Below are 19,701 nucleotides of genomic sequence, written 5' to 3' on the forward strand. Positions count from 1 at the left end.
TCATCCTCAAAGGAGTCACCTCGTTTATGGCTGTCCAAGGGGGGGGTCTGAGAGTCTGCCGAAGCCGTGAAGGCCTGAGGCGGGGATTTATGGCTGTCGGAGGAGGGGCCTGAGGGTCCGCCGCAGCCGTGAAGGCCTGAGGCGGGGAGAGTTCCCTCCTCGTCCCCGAGTGTCAGGGCCTTGCTGGACAATCACGGTCAATGGCACTGCGATAGCTCGGAGAAGAGTGGCCCACCCCGGGGAAATTTTGCTTAAAATGTTTCAGCACTGATGGAAGGGACGGTGAATGCGTTTATGACTGTCTGAGGAGGGGCCTGAGGGTCTGCCGCAGCCGTAAAGGCTTGAGGCGGGGATTTATGGCTGTTGGAGGAGGGGCCTGAGGGTCCGCCGCAGCCGTGAAGGCCTGAGGCGGGGAGAGTTCCCTCCTCATCCCCGAGCATCAGGGCCTTGCCGGACGATCATGGTCAATGGCACTGCGATAGCTCGGGGAAGAGTGGCCCACTCCGGGGGGAAAACTTACCTAAAGGCCAGAGAGGAGTGGTGAGTGTGATGAGCCATCGGCGGAAAAAGAGGACAAGGGCAAGCTGCTGCTGGTGTCGGGGGGAAGACGGGGCCCAGTTGGGGTGTCCCGTCTCCTGGGTTTCGGCACCAATGAAAGGAAAGGAGCGACACACAGCAGCAATTCACCAGAGAGTTCAGCTTTATTAGGGAAAGGTGCTGGGTTATATAGGAAGGGGCATGAATTGATTGAGGTGTCACTTCTATGGGGCTGGTGGCTGTTGGCTAGGTGCTGGGATTGGGAGGGGAGCGAGAGGTGATTGGGCTTCAGGTGGCGCCAGTGGGAACTGAGGACCCCGAAGAGAAGTCGGAAGTTTGCCATCTTACTGGTGGGGGCCCTTCATTTTTCACAGATGTTTATTCCATACATAAGTATATATACGGACAATAGTAGTACCTATGCATAAGGATGATATAAGGTCAAACTAGCTAAAATTCTTAAGTGTTTAGAACAGAACCTGCAAGATAGTATGTGTTTTAGTATATCTGAAAAGTATTTGAGATAAAAATGCATGTTTAAACTCAAATTATCTGTAGATATTTGTTACGTGTGTGTGTGTGTGTGTGTGTTTGCATTTTAACTTTTTTTTTTTAATCCTTAGTCATTATGAGAGTATGTTGTATGCATGTATGTGTTTGTGTCTGAATGGCTGGAGAGTTTTTGCGTGTGTGTTTGTGTAGGTGTTAAGTGTGGGGGTGGAGAGGGTCTATGTTCATGCATGGGCCAGAATGTTAAGCAGAGAATGCCATCTCCATTGTGGCCAGTGTGATGATTATGGGCATTGAACACACTGGGGGCAGGAGAAATGGGGCATAGCCAGGACTGTAAGCTTCAGTTATCCTATGCTGTAAGGATCTCCTTCTTCAATAACTTTTAACTTCTGAAATTTAATTATTTATTTATGCATTATGTTCAGTAAGTGAGGTGGGAGTGACTCTCTGTTGTAGCCAATTCTGAATGCTGTCCCTGGAAGGAAGAATGCCCAGAGTGGCCAGAGGAATGACATAGCTGTGCCTTTTCCTAGAGCCACCAAGAACTCTTGACCAATTGCCTTTTCTCTGCTTTCTGTTTTAAATGTACAGTCTCTTGTAATTTTCCCCAGTGTGCTTTTCTATGCTAGTTTATTCTTTTGCCTGACTGATAAAATATTAATTGAATTTGTTACCCTCACTCCAGAACTCTTCTCTGTTTCCTCACTTCTCCCATAGATGTGATCTCTTCAGTCACACTCCCAGCCCTTTATGTCCCAAACAGCTACTTCACATAATGTTCAACTTACTGCAAACTCCTATTTTCCCAACAGTTGTACTGGTATGAACTCTCACAAAAGACAACATTAGTAATCAGAATTTTATATGGAAGGTAAGTAAATGTGCAAAGCTCTTAGGAGAAATAAAAGTAAGTAGAGCTCCAGACTACTAAAGGAAGTTGTTTTAGTTTTTTTAAAGTGAAAAAAGAGATGTAAATACATAACCTCCAAATATGGCGCGTTTGTATTTTTTATGTGAAAGGAAGTGGGAAGAGCTAGTGTCCTGCAAAGTGACACTTTTAGTCATCATTTGAAAACTTGAGTCTTGTCTTATTAAATTTAGACTTTTCCTTGTTTGCCATCTGCTAGATCAGGGATCCTCAGTCTTGGCACTGTTGACATTTTTGGCCAGAAAAGTCTTTGCTGTGAGTGACTGTCCTGCTTATTGCAGGATGTTTAGCAGCGTCCCTGACCTCAGTACACTCGATGCTAGTAGAACCCCCCCACCCCCAACCCCATTGTGACAAACAAACATGTCTCTGTGTATTGCCAGACATGCCATGGGGGCAGAATTGCCCCCAGTTGGGAAGTGCAACACTACATTTTAAAAATTCTTTTCCAGATGTTTCAATCCATGAGAAAAAGATATGATGAGATGGAGAACTTTAAAGTAAACATGAATTAGAAACTTGGGCAGAACTTCAAAGGGTTATATTAAAGTTTTTGTGTTATCTGAGTCTGCTTAATCATTCCATTTTATACTTGGTGTTTGTTTTATTTGGTAGAAATCTTCAATAACTAGCAGGCCAAAAGGAAATCATATCTTGCTTTTATTATGGTAGAATAAACACAGCTCTTTTCCTTGGGTTCTCAGGGTTTTTATGAACTCTTTCTTGAAGACATGATGATGCTAAGTGTTATACTTAGTTTGTGTGGCTGAGGAAGGGGTAAAGTCCAGAAGATAGCACCCCATCTAACACACCTAACTGCGTGCCCAGAATCCCAAAGGAAACGTGGAATGCCAACATCCATATTCTTTTGTTTTTAGCTTAGAGCCACGCACTGCTGTTGTTCGCGATTGTGCATTTACTATAAGTATAAAAAGGTGTGTTTTCTTTGTAGCACAATTTTGAAATACCCATTTACTGAATGCTTACTGCTAAGATCATGTCAAGAAAAGATTCTCTGCTTAGAAAGCCCTCTTAACTCTGCATAACTTTTTGTATGTGATAGGCACTAGACCAGAATAATTCAACTTTATTCAACAATGAGTAAGTGGCAGAAAAATACAGAGACCATAGAAGTCTCAGATAAATACAAATGAAAAATTATTTCTGGTTTGAGAATAAAGAATGACCTGTGACTTGTAGAGCCTGAAGCTTATGTAATTAGTAGGACTCCTTTCAAGAAATAACAATACAAAATTATACAGACAATAGATGGTAAGAAAGAGAACATTGAGAGTGGGAAAAATAAATTACTACAATTACACTTTTTCAATGCTGACAAATTGCACAAAAGCACAAACTGAAAAAAAAAATGCTATTTTTATTAATTAACTGCCTGACACCTTCTGTCATCATTTTTCCCTATAATTTTTGGCTTCATGCTTTTTGATAGCTTTTTCATATGACATTGATTTTATAATAATTTTCTCTAGCAGTGGTTTTAAAAAATTAATTTATTATTTCCTCTATCATTCTTGGTTGAAGTGCCTCATTTTTATACAAAAGTTATTGTCACTATGCAGCTATTTTTGGTAATGCCAGGGATTCTAGAATTAATGCCAAACTTGGAAATACCGCTCTCAAGTTTTTTATTTATGATCCGTAAGATTTACAATGACCTCTAAGATATGTTTCTGGCATCGTACATTACAATAGCTATTTCTCCCTCTTTAAGCACAAAGTTTTGGAGTGAAGCAACATAGGACACATCCCTCCAGTCATGATAACTGTCCTCACACCTTCATGCCCTGGTTTTGGGTGAGTTCACAAGTGGAAGGAATGTTCCTAGAAGCCATCTTTACACTGTAACTGCCAGCAATAACTTAATTATATGTATGTATGGCTGGTGCCTTCAATTATATATCACTAATCCAAAGCAGTGCTTTTCTACTTCAGCTCTCCCTGTTATATCACAAAATACTCATTATCACACCAAGGACCCACTGATAAAAGGTGAAGTGTGACAAAGGGAACTCTGGTAGAAAGAGATAATAGTCCTAACGCTTATGACTTCTAAAAATATTATAAAAACATATGGTCATGGGAACATATTAAAGGTTAGGTACCTGTAATCGGGAGCTTCATTAACTTATCTGTCTCTGCATGAGGAGCATCTTCAGTAGAAGACAAGCAGTGTTTTATTCTGTCATTATACACCAGCCATGTGATTGCTTGGACTACTTTGCAACTTGATTTTTCTTGAAATGGCTTATACTGTGTGGCAGAAGCAGGAATCTGTCATGGTTAGGTAAGAGATAGACTAGGGATTGTCTGTTCCTGAATTTATTTTTATTTTTGGTAAAGCAGTAGACTAAGGGTTACGGTTAATGGTTGTGGGTTTGACAGACATGGATTTAAATCTCAGCTGTATGGTTACTACCTTTGTGACCTTGAAAATGTTTTGTCACTTCACTCTGTCCACTCATCCTCCACTTGGAAAAGATAATGCCTCCTAATATAATTTTATAAGGTATTAGATATAAAACACTTAATACAGTACCTTCAACAAAGTAGCATTCCATAAGTAGTGGGTGGGGAGCCCTTATGTGGCCAGCATTGTGTCAGTTTCTGTCACCGCACACAGCATGCAGCCCTAGCCTTGAATATTGAAGACCATTCAGATACACTTTCCCCCAATGTTGGAATCCAATGTTTACCCCTTTTGCTAATTCAGTCTTTGTGTCATGCTTCCTGTATTTCCTAATTTAGTGCCTTCTTCTGGGTCTTTCATATCAATGACTGCATGTTCTGTAGCCAATCCCATTTATAAGCAAAATCCTGAGCCATTTTCCTGAACCATTTTTAGCCTTTATTCATCACTTATTTCTTACTGACCCTTTAAAATATTTGATTGTATAGTTCACTGCTGGGCTTCCATTTACTTCTTCAGCTTGAAAACTGATTGGACTTTGCTACCCTGACCTTCTTCAAAACTCTCTCCATGTGATTTGGCTATATGTGGCATTTACCCTCTGGCTCTTTCTTCTTCCTTCCCATGGCCATCTCATTTCATTGGGTCCCAACCTGTATGGTCATCCTAGTCAGTGTCCTCATGCCCACTGGGCACTGCTACATTGGGTTGGTATCTTCAGGAGAATTTTAAGTGACTAGGATATCCCGAAGTTAAAATCTAAACTAAGAGCCAGCATCACATGATATCATATTTTGCTATCTTTACATACATGCCAGCATCAACCAAATGAGGTGGGCAAAGTCCCCTGAGATCATGTCCCTGGGAAGTGCTGATGGTAATATCAGCTCATGGTTCCTTTATTCTTCTCCTGGTAGAGAATAAATTTTCTTAAAATTCTCCTGGTAGAGAATAAATTGTCTTAAAATTCTGGCAGCAAATTCCTACTTGATTTGAAATGTAGTCTTAATGGTTCTCATTCCTGAGATACATTTATTTTTATTCATTCATTCATTAACCTATTTATTCATTAACCCATAAAACATTTTTGATAGCCTGCTGTGTATACCAGCTACTGTGAAAATCTATGGAAATTAAGAGAAGAGAGGTCCTTCACCTAATGTTTATGACCAGGACATCCTCAAAAGCCAAGCTCTTCAATTCTACTTTGGAATGATCTTATATACTGCCTATTTCTCTCTTGTATCATTGAAAACACTCTCCTTTTTATAGGTCAAAGCCATCTACCCCTTGTTCATTATTAAGCCTTTGAATTGGTCTCTGTTTCTGTGTGTTTCCCTGTTCAAATTATTCTACACAAGGAATCAAAATGTTCCTTTTGAAAAGCAAATCTGATTATGGCTCTCCCTTGCCATGACCCTTTCAAAAGTTTTACATTGTACTTAGGACTGAAATCAGAATCTTGAACCTTATCTGATTACTTCTCTGGCCTCATTATTTCTTGCAGTTTCACCCACTTCATGACTGACATTTCATACATACTAGCTAGCATTTGACTTGGTTTTTGATTACCTTCTGCCCTTTTTCATTTTCGTACTCTATTTATGACACCTGAAACACTTGTCCCATTCTTCATGCCACCATTTTAGATAGCATATAGCTATTTTTTCACTTAGTTTTAAGAGTCATTTTCTGAGGACAACCTTATTATAGGTCACACTAACAAATTGCATTACGACTTTCTGTTCTTCGCATATAGTGAAGTGCTGTGTGGGTTACTTGGTCTTTTTCACTAGACTTGAGTTTCCAAAGGATACAGTCTGTAGCTTTGTTACTGACCTAGGGTCTTTGAGTTCTGCATGCTAGAAGAATTAATCAGGCTCAAAAATTGGCTTTGATAAGACTTTATTGGGGCTTATGCTCAAAGACAAGGTAGACAGTACAAAGGGTAGAATCCTCTGGTGAGGAGGGGCTGAGGAAGTGTTTTCATGAAGTTGTGGCAGGAAAAAGGTGACATCTGGGCATGAAGGGGCAGAGAATTTCAGGAATATGGAGGCACAGGCACAGCTGGCAGAACATACTTCCTCATTTTTTCCATGCCTCATTAGCATGTTAAATCTCCACCCCTAGGCATGATTTTTAGTACTGTAATGAGGAAAAAGCCAGTGAAAGGTCAGTGTTTGAGTTCATCTTGGTGCAGACTAGTTTGGGCTGGTCTGCGCAGCCATAAGCATCAGATTTTTTTCTCTTGGTAACGTCTTGTTTCTGCATTCCTCTAAGATAGCTCAGCCTCTTTTATGGAAATAGTCAGAATCTGGGAATACTGTTTTTTCAGTTAGGATGAGGCCCCTGAGTTGAGTTCTTACTCTGTACAACTTGGATCTGATTTTTATAAGAAGGGCTAGGCCCTGGCCTTGTCTACTTCAACTTGATCTCATATGGACCCCTGGTACCTCACAGATGGCACATAGTGGATACTTTGAAATGTTTCTTGAATTATAATGATAAATGAGTGAATAGCTACTATTCTCCAAGGTCCATAATCTAATGAAGTATCAGAGAAGTAAACAATGAGAATTGGGTGTAATTAACAACTCAGTAGGGGCATATATAGAACAGTATGTAAGCACAGTAGAGGGACAGTTGAACCATCCTTTGGGGAGTCATGAAAAACTTTCAGGAGGGGTGAAGTCTAAGTGGAAAGTTTTGAAGCATGAATAGAAATAAGCCTGCAGAGGACAGGGCTAAGCATTCCCAGTGGAAGGCACAATATATGAAAAATAAGGAAAGAGGCACAGAGAAAGCATTGTTTTCAATATATAGAAAATAACTCACTCTATCTGAAGCATGGTGTGCACATGGGACCATAGTAGGGGATGAAGCTGGAGGCCTGAATAGAAAATAGATCTTCAAGGATCTTAAATTTATAATACTAACTTACTTATAATTTAATAGAAGTCATTGGATGGTTTCAAGTAGAGAGTGACATATCCAGTTTCTTATGTGTTGCAGCTGTCTCTCCCCTCTTGCGCCAAGTGCCCTGAGAAGTTTTTGCTTGGGTGACCCTGGTGTATACAATGCCAACAAGCTACTTATTAACCCCTTACATCCATATTTAGTCTTTGAACAAAATGATGTGAAACTGTTACCCTGCCACACTTTCCATTTTAGATAATAAACACTTTTGAACTAGATTTTTTTAAGTCACATAGGCAAAGCTGCTAGATTCCATAAAAAAGGCAAAGATAAATAGCATGATATCTTATTTTATTTACATAAATTTATAATACCTAACTTGAATATATTATCCTTCAGTCTTAATTTATAAAAAATTCATGCTAAACTCTTTAAAAACTCAATAAAATTTATATTACTAAAAATGTTCACTATTGTCTCATGCATTTGCTGTATTTTATTTTACGACTTTAGTGATTTTCATCAAGCACCTTTCTCTATTTAGAAATGTATTACTTTTTTTAAATTTTAATTTTCATTGTTTTATTTTATTTTATTATTTTTATTTTGGTATTGTTAATGTACAATTCCTTGAACGACATTATGGCTACTAGACTCTCCCCACCGTCAAGTCCCTCCCACATACCCACTGCAGTGTCTGTCCATTCGTGCACCAAGATGCTATAGAATCATTACTTGTCTTCTCTGTATATAGAAGTGCATTCCTTTGAACTGCTTTATAATGTCCAAGTCATGGCTGGATCATCTACATATTACTGCCCTCTGCAGGTCATAGTCAAGAACACCTTTACATCTTTTATGCTCTTCAGGAAATGATTAAGGTGTTGATAAATAAATTGTGAAATTAAACACTTTTGTAGAAAACAGATAAAGTGATCAGTGATTCAGCTCTGTACCCAGTATTGAGAAGTTCCTTCCCCTTGTATCTTATAAGCTCTCAACTTTCGTTTATTCATCTTGAGCAATATATTATAGATTCTTTATTTGCATGATTCCACTTTATGTTTCCATGTGTTTCTGCCAAACATCTCTGTTCAATCATGCCTCTCTCTTTATCTGATACATTATACTCCTTCTCTGCATAGCAGTTCAAACGATCAGTTCCAGTGTGTATAAACAATGAGTTGAAAATGATTGCTGTTGGTGCATTCAATAATGAACACTTTTAACAGGATTTTGATCTTTTAACTTACTTATTACACAAATGAAATTGTGGTCATCTTTATATATTGCTAAGTCAGCCCTAAGAAAAAGGAAAATTGGCAAAAGAGTGTAAAAATATAAGCCTGCCTATAAAATCTCATCATTTATCAGACATCAACACAGGTAAGTAATTCCCTGAGAGGACATATAAATTGTATTTCAATCACTCAGGCAGAGTGTACCTTAACTTATTGGGCTCTAAAATATTTAGACCTGACTACATTCTTGAGACATTGTAGTTTGTATCCTAGCTTAACAAGAGGGTACCATTATTTTTAAGCTTATGCTTTTGTAAAGTTCTAAACTAATTCAGTTTATTATGGTGAGAGATGTCAAATACAATACTCAGTCCTGTGGTTTCATCGGAAAAGCCCAGATATACTTTTCTGATATCTGATCTGTTCACGCTAGTTTGTGCATTCCCTTCTAACCATATGCATCCTGATTTAACTCTGGTGAAAGTTTTAAAATTGGACTGCTACTTGGGGCCAGGATGCTCCTTCTAATATAAGGAAAAAATACTCAATGCCACTGGGTGGGAAGTAGTCTAGCAGTAAAACCTGATCCTATTTTCTGCTTCCTCATCCCAATCCTGACATCATTTGCCACAAATTGGGTCTTGTCGTAGGTAATCCTTAAGACTGAGATATATGCAGAACATTTATTAATGAATGATCTTGAGATGAATACCCATGGAAGGCAAGGGAAGGAAACAGGATTGGGAAGAAGAAGAAGTTGAATTGCTGTGATGAAGCTTTGATGACCAAGTTAGGAACACAGAGAGCTCTGAAGCACAATGTTCCATCATTGTTGGAGTCTAACCATGTTGAGCTGAAATGGCAGGGCCTTTTTACCCATACCTCCATCAGTCATAAGTTGTGGACCGCCTAGAGAAGGGCATGCTTTTGAATGATGTAAGGGTCCTCTGAAACTGGTAACAATCACAAAAAGACTAAAAGCTGAAGGGAGATATGATGGTGAATCTTTTGCAGAAGCAATATTTACATTTTCAATTTGGTTGATTCTATATGTTCAGAAATTGAATTAAAGACTGCAAGATTTGGACCAAGTAAGAAGTAATCTAGTTATATTGCAGTGAAAACTCTCATTTCTAGTCCAGAGTCATCTGGGCCCCCAAAATATTTGTCATGCTACCTCCCACATCAGTTTTTTTCAAGCTTTTACATCTTAGATGAAAAAGGACTCTTTTTCTGCAGATAACAAGCTCTTCAGGTAGAAACATCTCTGAGGTTCTTGACCTGTTATTTCAACTCTCCTGAACATTCATCAGCCTAGAGTACAAAAAGGTAGTATCTTTAAATGTTTATAAAACATAGTGGATAACACAATATCCAATATAATGATAATTATTCTCAAACACATAAAGCTTCGAGTCATAAGCATGGCACACCATAAAGCTTCGAGTCATAAGCATGGCATGACACCTATGTCCATAGGTTACTCCTATACACAGTTCCTACTTCTGTGACCTTGAAAAAGCCATTTGACTTCAGGCCGTTTACTTCAGTATACAGTATTTTGTTAATTAAGTATATTATTATCTGCCTCATACTTTTTTGAATGTAAAATGGGAAAGTGGATGTAAAGGAACCTTGCCAAAGGCAAAGCATGACATATATGCTGTGAGCAGCTTTTTAGTTCTGGGCTTGCAGCCCCTCTCATATCCCAGCGTACATATTCTAGGTTGCCTTTCTTTTTTCAGAGTGCACTGGTCTATTTAAATGCTAATTTACCCCTCCTCCCTCTCTCCTACCTAAAAATCTCTATCATCTACCTCCAAATGATGGATAAGCCTCATCTTTTTTCAAAACTGACACAGTCTCCTGTCTTTACCAATCTATATTAGGTGCTAATCTGGGAACCACTGTTTATCCATGGCCAGTATTTCCTCAGTCCACAGCATGTTTTCATTGCTATTTAAGTTCAGGATCCCTAGAAAAGTGGTTAATTTTTTAAAAATCATTTATATACATAACTACCCATTATTCAAGTTGTTAAATCACCAGTGCATGCATCTGAAATAGTAGTACACAAATAAAGCGAGAATTAAAACAGGAATAAAGAAGAGTGCTATTAAGTGATTTCCTACTATTTTTTGCCCATTTACTTCGCTATAGTAGAATCATTGCTACTTTCTGATCCTTTATTCTTAGCCTCATTCTGTTTCAGGATCAGAGCCTCCTTACTTTCTCCTTACTTTCTCCATGCTAAGAAAGGCAGGCCACCCTAAGATTAAAATAGACTGGCATAGACTAGTTGGCTAAAAACTTTACCGTCCTGAAAGTGTAATTAGAAAGTTCAACAAAATAGGTTATTTGTAGCCTACTGTCTTAGAACAGAGAGCAGAAGTGAGGAAATCAACCTGGTTAAGAAAGTTTAGTAGTGAGAAGTGACATGGATGTAAGCAGGCGGAGTATGGAGGGCGGCGGTGGGGGGGTTGGAGGATCTTCAGTGGACAGCACTTGTCAATGGGGACCAGTCAGTATTTCTACAGAAGAACCTATAAAATGCCCTGACTAGAAGGAATAAGCAAGGAGTAGAGGGATCTAAAGATAATATCTATTCCTTATCTAGACTGAGATTATTTTGATTTCTTACTTCATGAATTAGTGTAGTTTTAAAATAAGATGATCCTTTAATGTCATTCTTATTAAAGATTTATTTTCATGCAAAAATTTTCCTGGTTCTTCCCTAGAGTATCCTTTTTATATTCCTCAGAAAAGATGACTCTTGTAAACAGACCCTGCGGGGTTAAACCTGAGAACTATTCTCAGGAGCCTTGGCCTTTGATACAGGGGCAAGAGAGTGTTAGGAATCAGAATTGTGTCTCTGGGGCATCTTCTCAGCTGTATTCCGATATCAGTTCTAGTAGTTTTGGAGTGGAGTCTTGTCTGATTGCCGTGGCTAGGACCTCCAGTACTATGTTAAATAACAGTGGGGAGAGTGGGCATCCCTGTCTGGTTCCCGATCTCAGTGGAAATGCTTTCAGCTTCTCACTGTTCAGTATAATGCTGGCTGTGGGTTTATCATATATGGCCTTTATTATGTTGAGGTACTTGCCCTCTATTCCCATTTTGCTGAGTTTTTATCATGAATGGATGTTGAATTTTGTCAAATGCTTTTTCAGCATCTATGGAGATGATCATGTGGTTTTTGTCTTTCTTTTTGTTGATGTGGTGGATGATGTTGATGGATTTTCGAATGTTGTACCATCCTTGCATCCCTGGGATGAACCCCACTTGGTCATGGTGTATGATCCTTTTGATATACTGTTGAATTCTGTTTGCTAATATTTTATTGAGTATTTTTGCATCTACATTCATCAGGGATATTGGTCTGTAATTTTCTTTTTTAGTGGGGTCTTTTCCTGGTTTTGGTATTAGGGTGATGTTGGCTTCATAGAATGAGTTTGGGAGTATTCCCTCTTCTTCTATTTTGTGGAACACTTTAAGGAGAATGGGTATTATGTCTTCTCTGTGTGTCTGATAAAATTCCGAGGTAAATCCGTCCGGCCCCGGGGTTTTGTTCTTGGGTAGTTTTTTGATTACTGTTTCAATTTCTTTGCTTGTAATTGGTTTGTTTAACTTTTGTGTTTCTTCCTTGGTCAGTCTTGGGAGGTTGTATTTTTCTAGGAAGTTGTCCATTTCTTCTAGGTTTTCCAGCTTGTTGGCATATAGGTTTTCATAGTAGTCTTTAATAATTCTTTGTATTTCTTTGGAGTCTGTTGTGATTTTTCCATTCTCATTTCTGATTATGTTGATTTGTGTTGACTCTCTTTTTCTCTTAATAAGTTGGGCTAGAGGCTTATCTATTTTGTTTATTTTCTCAAAGAACCAGCTCTTGGTTTCGTTGATTTTTGCTATTGTTTTATTCTTCTCAATTTTATTTATTTCTTCTCTGATCTTTTTTATGTCCCTCCTTCTGCTGACTTTAGGCCTCATTTGATCTTCTTTTTTCTAGTTTAGATAATTGTGATGTTAGACTATTCATTTGGGATTGTTCTTCCTTCTTTAAGTGTGCCTGGATCCCTATATACTTTCCTCTTAAGACTGCTTTTGCTGCATCCCACAGAAGTTGGGGCTTTGTGTTGTTGTCATTTGTTTCCATATATTGCTTGATCTGTATTTTAATTTGTTCATTGATCCATTGATTATTTAGGAGCATGTGGTTAAGTCTTCATGTGTTTGTGAGCCTTTTTGCTTTCTTTGTACAATTTATTTCTAGTTTTATACCTTTGTGATCTGAAAAGTTGTTTGGTAGAATTTCAATCTTTTGGAATTTACTGAGTCTCTTATTGTGGGCTAGTATGTGGTCTATTCTGGAGAATGTTCCATGTGCACTTGAGAAGAATGTATATCATGTTGCTTTTGGATGTAGAGTTCTATAGATGTCTATTAGGTCCATCTGGTCTAGTGTGTTGTTCAGTGCCTGTGTGTCCTTACTTATTTTCTCCCCGGTGGATCTATCCTCTGGGGTTAGTGGTGTGTTGAAGTCTCAAATGAATGCATTGCAGTCTATTTCCATCTTTAGTTCTGTTACTATTTGTTTCACATATGCTGGTGCTCCTGTGTTGGGTGCATATATATTTAGAATGGTTATATCCTCTTGTTGGACTGAGCCCTTTATCATTATGTAGTGGCCTTCTTTATCTCTTGTTACTTTCTTTGTTTTGAAGTCTATTTTGTCTGATATTAGTACTGCAACCCCTGCTTTCTTCTCACTGTTGTTTGCCTGAAATATGTTTTTCCATCCCTTGACTTTTAGTCTATGCTTATCTTTGGATTTAAGGTGAGTTTCTTGTAAGCAGCATATAGATGGGTCTTGCTTTTTTATCCATTCTATTACTGTATGTCTTTTGATTGGTGCATTCAGTCCATTTACATTTAGGGTGACTATTGAGAGATATGTACTTATTGCCATTGCAGGCTTTAGATTCGTGGTTGCCAAAGGTTCAAGGTTAGCTTCTTTATTATCTTACTGCCTAACTTAGCTCACTTATTGAGCTGTTATATACACTGTCTGGAGATTCTTTTCTTCTCTCCCTTCTTATTCCTCCTCCTCCATTCTTCATATGTTGTGTGTTTTGTTCTGTGCTCTTTTTAGGGGTGCTCCCATCTAGAGCAGTCCCTGTAGGATGCCCTGTAGAGGTGGTTTGTGGGAAGCAAATTCCCTCAGCTTTTGCTTGTCTGGGAATTGATTGATCCCACCATCATATTTAAATGATAGTCGTGCTGGATACAGTATCCTTGGTTCAAGGCCCTTCTGTTTCATTGCATTAAGTATATCATGCCATTCTCTTCTGGCCTGTAGGGTTTCTGTTGAGAAGTCTGATGTTAGCCTGATTGGTTTTCCTTTATAGGTGACCTTTTTCTCTCTAGCTGCCTTTAAAACTCTTTCCTTGTCCTTGATCCTTGCCATTTTAATTATTATGTGTCTTGGTGTTGTCCTCCTTGGATCCTTTCTGTTGGGGGTTCTGTGTAATTCCATGGTCTGTTCGATTATTTCCTCCCCCAGTTTGGGGAAGTTTTCAGCAATTATTTCTTCAAAGACACTTTCTATCCCTTTTCCTCTTTCTTCCTCTTCTGGTATCCCTATAATACGAATGTTTTTCCTTTTGTATTGGTCACATATTTCTCTTAGTGTTGTTTCATTCCTGGAGATCCTTTTATCTCTCTCTATGTCAGCTTCTATACGTTCCTGTTCTCTGGCTTCTATTCCTTCTATGGCCTCTTGCATCTTATCCATTCTGCTTATAAATCCTTCCAGGGATTGTTTCACTTCTGTGATCTCTTTCCTGACATCTGTGATCTCCTTCCGGACTTCATCCCACTGCTCTTGCATTTTTCTCTGCATCTCATCCCACTGCTCTTGCATTTTTCTCTGCATCTCATCCCATTGCTCTTTCATTTTTTTCTGCATCTCTGTCAGCATGTTCATGATTTTTATTTTGAATTCTTTTTCAGGAGGACTAGTTAGGTCTGTCTCCTTCTCAGGTGTTGTCTATGTGATCTTTGTCCCTGTAGTTTTGCCTTTTCATGGTGATAGAGATAGTTTGCAGAGCTGGTACAAGACCGCTGGAAGAGCTTCCCTTCTTGTTGGTTTGAGCATAGCGAATGAGACTATGAATGTCAGATGATTGACACAGTTCTTGTCGATACTATTCAATAAACCCTATGTATTATAAATATTGTTATGTAATTATAGCTATTAGAATCAAACAGTCTTATTCAAAGTATTATTCTGCCTCTTATAAGGTGTGTTAACTCAGACAACTTAAAAATCTGAGCTGACCTTTATTTCAAGCACCTGATGAAGAAACTGGCACATAGTGAAACACTGTATACATATCTCTTCCTTTCCATTTGAAGATGGCACTGTGAGGTAAATCTGCTCTGAAAAGAGGATTACCCTTTTCTCCCTTTGCCTCAGAGCAGTTACCCCCTCTAGTAAGGAGGCACCAATGTTTCTTCTAAGGAACCTTCCCCATTTAATGTCTATGTGGTCTGGTTGGAGATGGGCCATATTAAGCCCAAGATTTGTCACCATGGTGGGTCTAGGATACAAGTTTAACTTAATTAAAACACATGAAAGTTAAGTCTAGATGCCCTTGAAAGAATGGATAAGCAGAGGTAAAAATATGTGCTTCTAGAGCTGCCAGGGGCATAAGTGCCCATTCTGTGGAGAGAGCTTATCTGACAATGAAGCTAAAAGAGGGGCAAATAACAAGAAAAAGAGAGCCAACACACATAAACATAATCAGAAATGAGAAAGGAAAAATCACTACGGACACCACAGAAATACAAAGAATTATGAGAGAATACTATGAAAAAATATATGTTAACAAACTGGATAACCTAGAAGAAATGGACAACTTTCTAGAAAAACACAACCTTCCAAGGCTGACCCAGGAAAAAATAGAAAATCTGAATAGACCAATTACCAGCAAGGACACTAAATTGGTAATCAAAACACTACCTAAGAAGAAAACACCAAGAGGGTTTCACTGCTGAATTTTATCAAACATTTAGTGAAGACCTAGTAGCCATCTTCCTTAAAGGGAGGGAATACTCCCAAACTCATTCTATGAGGCCAACATCACTCAAATACCAAAACCAGGCAAAGACACCACAAAAAAAGAAAATTACACACCAATATCCCTGATGAACAAAGATGCAAAAATACTTACCAAAAATTTAGCAAACTGAATCCAAAAATACATCAAAAAGATCATCCATCATGATCAAGTAGGATTCATCCCAGGGATGCAAGGATGGTAGAACATTCGAAAATCCATCAACATCATCAACTACATCAACAAAAAGAAGGACAAAAACCACATGATCATCTCCATAGCTGCTGAAAAAGCGTTTGACAAAATTCAACATCCATTCATGATAAAAACTCTCAACAAAATGGGTATAGAGGGCAAGTACCTGAACATAATAAAGGCCATATATGACAAACCCACAGCCAACATCATACTTAACAGCAAGAAGCTGAAAGCTTTTCCTATAAGATTGGGAACAAGACAAGGATGCACACTCTCCCCACTTTTATGCAACATAGGTCTGGAGGTCCTAGCCACAGCAATCAGACAACACAAAGAAATAAAAGGCATTCCAGATTGGCAAGGAAGAAGTCAAACAGTCCCTGTTTGCAGATGACATGATATTGTGTGTAAAATGCCCTAAAGAATCCACTCCAAAACTACTAGGTCTGATATCTGAATTCAGCAAAGTTGCGGGATACAAAATTAATAGACAGAAATCTATTGCATTCCTATACACTAACGCACTAGCAAAAAGAGAAATCAGGAAAACAATTCCATTCACAATTGCATCAAAAAGAATAAAATACCTAGGTATAAACCTAATCAAGAAAGTGAAAGACCTATACTCAGAAAACTACAAGACACTCAAGAGAGAAAGAAGATACCAGTAAATGAAAACATAACCCATGCTCATGAATAAGAAGAATTAACATTGTCAAAATGGCCATCCTGCCTAAAGCAATCTACAGATTCAGTGCAATCCCTGTGAAAATACCAACAGCATTCTTCAATGAACTAGAGCAAATAGTTCTAAAATTCATATGGAACCACAAAAGACCCCAAATAGCCAAAGAATCCTGAGAAAAAAGGATAAAGCTGGGGGGATCTTGCTTCCCAACTTCAAGCTCTACTACAAGCCACAGTAATCAAGACAATTTGGTACTGGCACAAGAACAGACCCATAGACCAATGGAACAGACTAGAGAGCCCAGATATAAACCAAGTCATACATGGTCAATTAATATACGATAAAGGAGCCATGGACATGAAATGGGGAAATGACAGCCTCTTCAACAACTGCTGTTGTCAAAACTGGACAGCTATATGTAAGAGAATGAAGCTGAATTACTCCATATACAAAAGAAAACTCAGAATGGATTAAGGATCTAAATGTAAGTCATGAAACCATAAAACTCTTAGAAGAAAATAGGCAAAAATATCTTGAATATAAACATTAACAACTTTTTCCTGAGTGCATCTCCTCGGAGAAGGAAAAAAAAAGCAAAAATCAACAAATGGGGCTATATCACATTAAAAACTTCTCTGCAGCAAAGGACACCATCAGCAGAACAAAAAGGCATCCTACAGTATGGGTGAATATATTTGTAAATGACATATCTGACAAGGGGTTAACATCCAAAATATATAAAGAACTCACATACCTCAACACCCAAAAAGCAAGCAACCCTATAAAAAAATGGGCAGAAGATATGAACAGACCCTTATCCAAAGAAGAAATTCAGATGGCCAACAGGCACATGAAAAGATGCTCCACATCACTAATTATCAGGGAAATGCAAATTAAAACCACAATGAGATATCACCTCACACCAGTTACGATGGCCAACATAGGAAGACTAAGAACAACAAATGCTGGCGAGGGTGCAGAGAAAGGAGAACCCTCGTACACTGTTGGTGGGAATGTAAACTAGTTCAACCATTGTGGAAAGCAATATGGAGTTTCCTCAAAAACCTAAAATAGAAATACCATTTGACCTGGGAACTCCACTCCTAGGAATTTGCCCAAAGAAAACAACTCAGATTCAAAAAGACATATGCACCCCTATGCTTATTATAGCACTTTTTACAATAGCCAAGAAATGGGAGCAACCTAAGTGTCCATTAGTAGATGAATAGATAAAGAAGATGTGGTACATATACACAATGGAATATTATTCATCCATAAGAACAAAACAAATTCTACCATTTTCAGTAACATGGATGGAGCTAGAGAGTATTATGCTCAGTGAAATAAGCCAGACAGAGAAAGACAAATACCAAATGACTTCCCTCATTTGTGGAGTACAACTACAAAGCAGGACTGAAAGAACAAAATAGCGGTGGGCTCACAGACTCTAAGAAGGGACTAGTGGTTACCAAATGTGAGGCATGGGGAAGGGCAGGTGGGGACAGTGGGAGAAGAGGATTGTGGGTATCATGATTGGTGCCCATGGTGTGTGGGGGGTCACAGGGAAGACAGTGTATCTCAGAGAAGACAAATAGTGACTCTGTGGCATTTTACTACACTGATGGATAGTGACTGCAATGGGGTGTTGGGGGTACTCAGTAATAGGTGTGAATGTAATAGCCACATTGCTCTTCTTGTGAAACTTTCATAAGAGTATGAATGACACATTAATTTAAAAAATTATATTTTTCATTTAATAATAAATAAATAGAAAATAAATAAAAGAGGGGCAGATAGAATGAAGAGGAAGAAAGGTGAACTGATTCAATTATTGAAGGTCTTTGATGCTAGATGACCATGAATAAATATCAGCAGTAGGTTTTCTCATTACATGAATCAATAACTTCCTTTCTTGCATAAGCCAGTTTAAATATGGTTTCTGTCTTCGCAGCTAAAGATTTTGAGCAATAAAGAGTTTATAAAAAGTTTGGTAATTGTGACTTATTTCAGAATGAATATTCACCTCCCATTTCAGGATATATTGTGATTATTATTGCGTATTCTTTTTTTCACATTCTTAAAACATTACAGAGATTTAGTGCTGCATGTGGCACCTATATAGTTTTTATTAAATACTTGTCTATGTCATATGTGCTTTCTCTTTTTTCACTCAACTTGACCATTTGGACCAAGATTGCCATGTAAGAAATTGCTTTGAGGCAGTGGGAACATCCACATATGCTACCAGGCCACCTTTTCTAGAACTCAGAAAAAAAAAGGATTTAGAGACCAAATTAAATGCCAAGTTACATAATTTTTAAATCAATTTATACACATAGCCAGAAGTGATACAAAAGAGTACTGGAAGCCCAATACTAAGCAGACATATATGCTCTATTTATTTTTTTAATGGACAATGTGCCTCACAGGTGATTAAATAACATATGAACTGTATACTTAGCATAGGTCTTGAATTTCTTCTATGAAGTAGAAGACATTTGAATAAGTTGTCCCTTTACTCCTCCATAAGAAAATGCCTATTTTCTTTTAAGAAAGGACATCCTCCTGTATAGGTACAGTACAGTGATCAAAAGCAGTAAATTAATATTCATATAATTCCATCATTAAATGTATGTATATACATTTGTGTATATATATGTATGAAAATGAATAGTATACATATAATAATAATATAATTATAACACAATGTATAATTATATATAAAAACAAACGAATACCTTCAGTCCCAATCAAATATTCATAGAGTTCAATCGAGCGTAACATTTTCTTTAAAGAAATCTGGCTCCCATTATCTATATTTATATATTTTCTTATTTGTTCAATCACTACCCATAGTTTCATAGTTGTTTAACACACACTACTGTGTAACAAGAAAAAAGAAAACCCTATTAGCTTAGTCATAACATTTGTGTCTTTTTTTTGCTTTATCCTGGGATTATTAGTTAACCTAAAGTGTTCAAATTATTCTTACATTAATTGTGTTTATTTTTTGTTTATTAATCCCCATCAGTAGACTATTCATATGAAATAGAGTTAGGTCCTTTGTTTCTGTTTATATTCCATTGTGTTTTACCCCCACCCACCACTATCACTTTTGTTGATTATGTTTACTCATT

General features: G+C 37.9%; 1 long non-coding RNA gene across 1 annotated transcript; it reads right to left on the reverse strand.

Annotated features, from left to right (window-relative positions):
* Nucleotides 1-7,261: 7,261 nt before the first annotated feature.
* On the reverse strand, nt 7,262-19,331 carry LOC140844263 (uncharacterized). The gene is made up of 3 exons (XR_012122413.1): nt 19,022-19,331; nt 15,793-15,912; nt 7,262-9,877 (listed from the first exon to the last, which is right to left on the reverse strand). It is a non-coding gene; the product is annotated as an uncharacterized lncRNA (long non-coding RNA).
* Between the last annotated feature and the right edge of the window lie 370 nt (nt 19,332-19,701).

This window comes from Manis javanica, chromosome 11, assembly GCF_040802235.1.
Source record: "Manis javanica isolate MJ-LG chromosome 11, MJ_LKY, whole genome shotgun sequence".
Lineage (NCBI taxonomy): Eukaryota > Metazoa > Chordata > Mammalia > Pholidota > Manidae > Manis > Manis javanica.